Genomic DNA, 8,163 nt, shown 5'->3' with positions numbered 1-8,163 from the left:
CAGTTAAAAATAACGGTGTACGTATCTAAACAGAATTCTTAAAAGAAATGTCCAATATGTTTAGTCATCAGGGAAATGCAAATCAAAACTACTTTGAGATTTCTTCTTACACCAGTGCCAGGAATGGCCAAGATCAATAAAACAAGTGACAACTCATGCTGGTGAGGATACAAAGTAAGGGTAACACTCATCCATTGCTGACGGGAATACAAACTTACGGAAATCAGTGTGGTGGCTCACCAGAAAGATGAGAATTGATCTCCCACTAGATCCAGCTATACCATTCTTATATGACCAAAGGATGCTTCATCCTACCACAGACACACTTGCTCAATCATGTTCATTGCTGCTCTCTTCATAATAGCCAGAAACTGGAATAAGTTTAGATTTTCATAATGGAACATTATGGAATATTATTCATCTATTAAAAACAAAATAATGAAATTTGCAGGTTAGTGGATAGACCTAGAAAAATCATGAGTGAAAAATCATGTAACTTTAATTTTTTCAAGGCTTATTTTTAATGATGGTTCTTAAACGCTTTAACCTCCCTTTTATCCCACCACCCACCACCGGCAGTGGAAAAGAAAGGCTATAGGAGAAGTTGGTTTGTTCAGAACTGGTTCTGTGAAGCAAATCCCATGTGTTGTCTGGCAATCGGCAGTTGAGTTTACAGGTCAGCAGCGACAGTTCAGTCCACTCACAAACACTTCCTGGCTATGGCAGCAGTCCAGTTCAGTAGAGTCTGGAGAGCAAACTCGATCAGCAGCAGTGGCACTACCTAGGAGAGACAGCCAGGCCTCAACCTGGGCATGACTCAGCAGGTGGGACCAAGGCCAACAGAAACTCTAGGGAAAGTTCTCAGCTCTGCCTCACTCAAGGAAGCAAAGATTGTTGAAGATGAGAGACCAAGAAGCATTTATCTATGCAAGCAAGCCAAGGTCAGTCTCCATCACTGTCCATCAAGTCCTATTTATATCCCTTCAAACATCTCCTGTCCCCCATGTGTCTTGCCTCAGCACATGCGTTTGTCTCAGCTGACATCACTTTGCCAACCAACCCGGGTCTGAGGAAACTGCAAGATCTGCAGTACACCACTAGATTTTTTTGGTGCATTTCTTTCTATGGAGCCCTGACAAATAGAGCTCAACTATGCAATGTAAGGTGGACCAACACATGTGTGTGTTTAGCAATAAATCTTTCATCACATTCATCACAATTCTCTCACATGCTTGCTTTAGCAGAACATCCTTTCACCTATGTCTGCTTCAGTGAAATATTTTTTTTCATGTGTTTGCCCCAGCAAAACAACATCCAACACAATAAACTTTCCAAAGAACCCTTAAGTTTCCACTTCAGAGGTAACTTGGGCCCAGAAGGACAAACATAGTATGCATTCACTTATATATGACTGTTAGCTGTTAAGTCTTTGAGAAGAAGTCTACAATCCATGTAACCTCAGAGGTTAGGCATAAAGAGTATGGAGATGGAGGGACAAGATGGCTCTCCCTAGGAAGGGGAAAGAAAATAAATAGTTATGAGTGGATGGGAAATGAACTGGAGAATCAAACAATTGGCCATCCAGAGTTCATATAGAAACCCAACACAGTGGAACCTTCCTAAAATATATACATGTATGAATGCAAAATAAATGAAGCTGTCAAATAGTGAGAGAGATGGAGACCCAACTGGATAGCTCTCATTACCAAATTGTAGCACACCAGCCAGTATGAAGTTGAACACTCCTCTGAGGGGTGTGTAAGGATGATTATAGGAAAGATAGAAAAAAGATGCAAGAGACAGTCTGGGGCTCCCCACAAAGAGGGTTACCACACGTTTCAGCCATCCCTGCCAATGTCCCCCTATTAGCAATAGACTGCTCATCATTATAATGAGGTACCTAAAGGCCCAGAAGCTTAGCCTTTCTTCCTAGACACTCCTCCCTGCAAAAGGTTTTTACTCTGGCCCGCCCTGAGAAGTCGGGGTACAGTTTTTCTCATCCACTTTTCTCCATGACAATAAATGCCTTAGAGCCATGGATTGTCTCTTTCCATTGAGACCCGCCTTCAGGAGCTGTAGAGAAGTCCTTCGCTTACAGAGCCTAGACTCAACTCCTGTGGAAGGCTTCTCTATGTTCCCAGCTGTTAAGCCCAAGCCTGTAGCCAACTGCTGACAAGACAAGACAAAGACTCAGACTGAGCTTCCCCACCCCAGGAGTGGTGTTCCTGCAGCTTCCCACCTCCCGCTCGCTGGCAGGGTGGGGTAAGCTTGGCCAAACTTCCCCTGTCCTGCCTCCAAGAGCAGCATGCCCTGTGGCAGAGCAGACCCCACCATTAACCCAACAACTGCTTCTCACTCCCTTTACCCCTGACTGTGCTATCAAGACTTTATTTTTTCCTTTGAGCTTTTCTTCAAAGTTGGCCTTTTCATCTCCTTCCAATCTACATTTAGGATTTCCCAGCCAAGAAAATAAACGGGGAAAACACAGAGATCAATCTGCTTAGAGCAAACGGCCATAGCTGAAGCGGGTCCCTCTCCCCTAAATCTAGGCCAGCCAAAGACAATGAAAAAACATACAGGAGACCCAAAAGTTTTCAGGCTTTGTTTAAATGTTTGTTCTCTCTAACAGGAACACCTAAGACAATGTTCGTGCTTCTCAACCCAAAATTTTCATGTCTCTTTATTTAAATGTTTATTTTCTCCCTAGCATTCGTGATTTATGTCCAAAAATTTTCCAAATTTCCTTTAAGGTTTAAAAGTCATCTAATCTACTCCCACTGGTCAAACCAACTATACTGATAACCATTATTTAATCGTTAATTAACAACCAGTTTTCCTTTACAGATAAGCTGTTGCTGCCTATCCCAGATACATAATTAACATGATATTTTCCTTCCTCAGCCATCCAAAGTGGACTTAAAAGATGCCTCTCAGGACAAATTTCCTGAACTTGGCCTTGACTCTTGCCTAGCAGGCAGACTTCTCTGCTTCAGTGAAACGGGAAATGACTTCTGACACCAAATGATGCTTCCAGTGACCAGAATGGGTTACATCTAATTGAGTTGTTGGCCAAAGTTGCTCCATGAGAAACTGCACACAACTCAGGGCATTGAGAAGTCTGTTGATTGTTCTCCACAAACATGCAGTAAGGCCCTACTGTTGAAGACAACGTCTATACATCTTATTGAACACAACGAAGTCAAGCTGGTACCTATCTAGAACCTTATTCCTGTGGATTAATGTTCATGGTACTGGAAGGTGGGTGTTCGGTACTCCACTGAAGGAGAAAGGTAAACACTAATCTACTTAAAAACTCAGCAAGTTAAAAGGATGAACCGCTTGCAAGATATTTGAGTGCAACAGTTGTACAAAGCTTATGAGAGTAACCAAACAATATCTACACTGTGGCCTCCACTGTGAGATAGAACACATTCCCAAAAATAAGACAAGATAGACCAGAGACCCAGGGAAAAACAAAATGATACAGAAACACGGCCACAAAACAACTCCTACTGACATTCTTCTATACTCTTACATCAGAGCCTTGATCAGTTATCATCAGAGAAATGTCCTTTTATAGTAGATGGAAAAATACCGAGACCACCAGCTAGACAGTGGGCAGAGACTTGGAGCCCTAAAATGATGTCTCCATCAAATCCTTCCCCTTGGTGCTCATGGAGCCCTGAGGAGGAGGAGGTAGAAAGATTATGAGATCCAGAGGGGTATGCACAACAGAGGTGCGTCCTGACTCAGACATCCACTTTAGATATCACAATAGGATCCTAAGTCTGACCAAGGACCTCAGGGACTACGCTGCAGCCACACATCGAAGCAGGGACTGCCTTCACTCAGACCCAGCAGCTCCATGCAGCCAGAGCTGACACCTCCCTGGAACATGTGTGCTGCCTGGACATGGACTCCACTCCCATCACGGCCCGGAACACTGGCATCATGTGTACCATTGGCCCTGCTTCCCGATCTGTGGAGATGCTGAAGGAGATGATTAAGTCTGGGATGAATGTGGCTCCGTTGAATTTCTCTCATGGAACTCATGAGTACCAGGCAGAGACCATCAAGAATGTCCGTGCAGCCACAGAAAGCTTGGCATCTGGTCGCATTCTCTACTGTCCCATTGCAGTGGCTCTGGACATAAACGGACCGGAGATCAGAACTGGACTCACCAAGGGCAGCCGCACCGCCGAGATGGAGCTGAAGAAGAGAGCCACTCTGAAGATCACCTGGACAATGCCTATGTGGAGAAGTGCGACAAAATCATCCTGTGGCTGGACTTTAAGAATATCTGCAAGGTAATGGAGGCAGGCAGCAAGATCTACGTGGACGAAGGGTTCATCTCGCTGAGATCAAAGAGAAAGGTGCTGACTACCTGGTGTCAGAGATGGAGAATGGTGGCTCCTTGGGCAGCAAGAAGGGTGTGAACCTGCCTGGAGTTGCTGTGGACCTGCCTGCCATGTCAGAAAAGGACGTCTAGGACCTGAAGTTTGGGTTGGAGCAGGGTGTGGACCTGGTGTTTGCATCTTTCATCTGCAAGGCAGCTGATGTGCATGAAGTTTGGAAGGTCCTGGGAGAGAAGGGCAAGAACATCAAGATCATCAGCAAAATTGAGAATCTGGTTCTGTGTTTTCATGGGATCCCTCTGTGTATGAGGGTGTGTGTTTCTGTATTGATATGGGTTCCTCATGCATTTCTTTGGCTCTTTTTTTTCTGTTTGTTTTGTCCTGATCCAGTTTGTTTGGTTTTGGTTTGGTTTATCTTATTTCATTTTTTTTAATTCTTTAGATGCCCGTTTGTTTTCTAATGAGAGACAGAAAGAGTGTGCATTCAGCTGGGAGAGGAAGTGGAGAGGACCCTAGAAGTTTAGAGGAGAGGAAACCATAATCAGAATATATTATATGAAAAAAAACTAATTCTAATAAAATAAAGAAGGAAGAGGGAGAGGAGGGGAAAGATGGAGAAAGAGAAGAAGAAGGGGAGGAGGAGGGAAAAGAGGAAGGGAAAAGGAGGTGGAGAATAAATAGGAGAAGGAGGAGGAGTGTTTTGAAGGCTCAATTGAGCCATTTACCAAATAGTTTGACTCTGTGATTTTTGTCTGTCTTTTCCAAAGATGAGTTGAACGAACATCTATTCACCCTGTATAGGGGCGCTGACAACAGGCAGACTTGATTCCAGTCAAACTCAGCTCAGTGAGGCAGAGAGTTTATTGGAATTACTTACAAAAAATAATGAGGGGTGACTTACTTAACGCGGGTGACCCAGAGTTATCTGTATCACCAAAGAGTCTACCCCGATTGGGTGATGACTAATAAAAGCTATGGCTTTGGAGCCTAACTTTTAGGCAAGTCAGTTGGTCTATTTCTTCTTCCTCCTAATAGTGTCACTCCATGGGCCAAGTATATCCAAACCATCACATTCCACTCCTGGCCCCCAATAGGCTTCTCTGAACACATGAATCTATGGGGGCCCTACCTAAACGTGTTTTTCCAGCTTTTACAGTCTTGAAGAAGGCCCTTGTGAACGACTGCAAGCTTCAGGAGCTTCCTGGAACGTCTATATTATGTTTACTTTTTATGATATAATGGATGTCTTAGGGTTTCCATTGCTGTGAAAAGACACCATGACCAAGGCAACTCTCATAAGGGATAACATTTAATTGGGGCTTCTTACAGGTTTAGTGGTTCAGTCAATTATTACCATAGCAGGAAGGCAGCATTCTGGCAGGCAGGAGAAGAAGTTGAGAGTTCTACATCTTCATCCATAGGAAGCCAGGAGCAGACTGGCTCCCGAGTGGTTAGGAAGAGGGTTTCAAAGCCCACTCCCTCAGTGACACACTTCTTCTAACAAGGCCACACCTACTCCAAGAAGAACATACCTCCTAGAGCCTCTTCTTGAGCCAAGCACATCCCAACCACCACAATGAAGTATTTCTATTCAGGTGAAATGACTATCCAAAATGCTACTCTTTCCTCTGGCTCTTAAATTTTTTTCCATTCCTTCTTGCTCAATATTTTCTGAGCCTAACAGAGTGTAATATAGATATTTAATTCTTTCTCTCTCACTTACGACTAATTAGGCCACATTGCTATAGTAACATTTAGTCTCGGGACTTGAGGCTTTCCTTCCTAATACAGGAAAAAAACTTACCTTTCATGGAATCTGACAATAGCATTAACCTGTGGGGATAGGTACAAATATTCACAGACAATTTGAGAGGAGCAAAACAACAGCAGTGGCCTCCTCAATTGGGACTTTATTCTTCCCGGAGGTCCAGATGTCAGTCTGGTGACACTTCTTTCCCAGCATCCTCTGATTCATTTCAACATGATGGAAATCAGCCAGAAGAGAGCTTCCAGCTCAGTCCCAGCCTTAGTTTTCCACATCCTGTGGCCACTCACAGTGTTTTTAGCAATAAGGACTTTTAATCTAGTTCTAACAGGCTTTGGGGGATACTTTCAGACAAACGTACATGAATCTGAAGTAGGAAGGCTGAATCCCCTTTCCAGAGACTATTTTCTTGGTGAATTCAAACTGTATGTGGCAATTCATCAATATAATGCATCTGCTGAAGGCATTTGCTCGCCGGGAAATAAGGGAAGATATCAAATAGTTATTTTTCTAAAGGATCAGAGGAGACAGAAGGAACCCAGTGGTGTATGCTGGATAGGTTTGTGTTGAGTCCTGTGATGATGGGTATTTATCCTCTTTCTAAGCTGCATAATAGGTTCATCCAGGTGTGTCTTTTCTGCTGGGCCATGCTTTGGAAATGGGATTGTCAGTAGACCAAAACCATTTCCCCCCTTAGAGCTCTATCAGAGACAGACACTTGATTTTGAAAGGTTATCCTTTTTAAACTTTGAATTTTTAAACTTTATAAAGTCATGAATCAAGGGGGATCAAACTAAGAAAAGTATATATCTTCACTAGTATTTAACTTCAGATCCACCCTGGTTACATTTGAGGGTGAGAACCAACTGTTTTTGTTGCTAATGTTGTTTGGTTTTATTGCTGGCCTTCGGAGTCATCAGCTGTACATAGACACAGAGACTGTTGTATATTTTAAAAGTTGAGGCCTTTAACTTGGGGTACCTACAGCTGGTCTAGCCTGACTAATTCTGAAAGCATCCCACCAAGTGACCTGGTCTACCTCTCTGCTGATGTTCACCTCCATCCACCTCTGTATCTGCTGACTCATTCCTCCTGTGCCCGATTCTTCCCACTGAGCCCATCTCCAGCCGGACATCCTGCCTTTTCTCTCCTGCCTCAGCTATTGGTCATCAGATCTTTATTAAACCAATCAGAAGGGATGGAGATATATATTATAGAACACCGAGGCAAGTGATGCTTCATTAAAATAACAATACTAAAGTCTGGACAGTACTCAGCTCTCTGCCAGTACAGAAATAGCCATTTGAATAATAAAAAGACAACCTCTACACAGTTCACGAAAAGATTACCTCACCATGTTTTTACTTTGTTGTTATTATCACACAGATAAGCTAAAGACCAAGGATATTCTAAGGCCACCTCTCTCCAATTTTGTTTTCTTTTTATGTTTTTTTTGTGTTTTCTCTTTACTAGATTCTCTAGATTGCAAGGATTTAAATATAAATTACATGTGGTAAATTACAGAGAGGCTCTCCTAATCCATGCAGCCCTAGTGGTAGCCCTCTTTTAATGGGAAATTTGCCTTGTAAACTATTATACTTGCTTTCTAGCTAAATTGGAAAGACATAATAGGGATGGGTAGATTAAGAATTGGGGAGGGGGTCAGAAGCTAGATATACAGAGAGGCCAAGATATTTCTAGCCTTCATAATCATTAGAAATTCCTTAAGCTTTCCCGACACATGAGGCTCAATGGATACTATGCTGGTAGTCTTTTGTAGAGATAATCTCCTGTGAACTGTGTAGAAGCATCATCTGTCAATAAAAAGTTGATGGCCCTTAGCAAAAGGCAAGAAGTAGAAGGTGGGAATTCTAAAGGAAACGACAGAACTGTGAGAGACAGAGGTGGGAAATTTTCACCAAGGACTCAGGGGAGACGCATGAAACTGAGGAGAGCCATGTGGCAGAAAGAGACTAGAACAGATGAGTCATGTAAGTTATGAGATAGTCAGGGAACAGTCCAAAGCTATGACCTAAGCATTTA

At 43.0% G+C, this 8,163-nt stretch overlaps 1 pseudogene; it reads left to right on the top strand.

Moving 5' to 3' along the window:
- The first annotated feature begins 3,140 nt into the window (after window positions 1-3,140).
- Window positions 3,141-4,823, top strand: Pkm-ps13 (pyruvate kinase M1/2, pseudogene 13; annotated as a pseudogene).
- The last annotated feature ends 3,340 nt before the right edge of the window (window positions 4,824-8,163 follow it).

Source organism: Rattus norvegicus, chromosome 5 (genome assembly GCF_036323735.1).
Source record: "Rattus norvegicus strain BN/NHsdMcwi chromosome 5, GRCr8, whole genome shotgun sequence".
Taxonomy (NCBI): Eukaryota; Metazoa; Chordata; class Mammalia; order Rodentia; family Muridae; genus Rattus; species Rattus norvegicus.
This window is presented reverse-complemented; position numbering and strand designations above follow the sequence as displayed.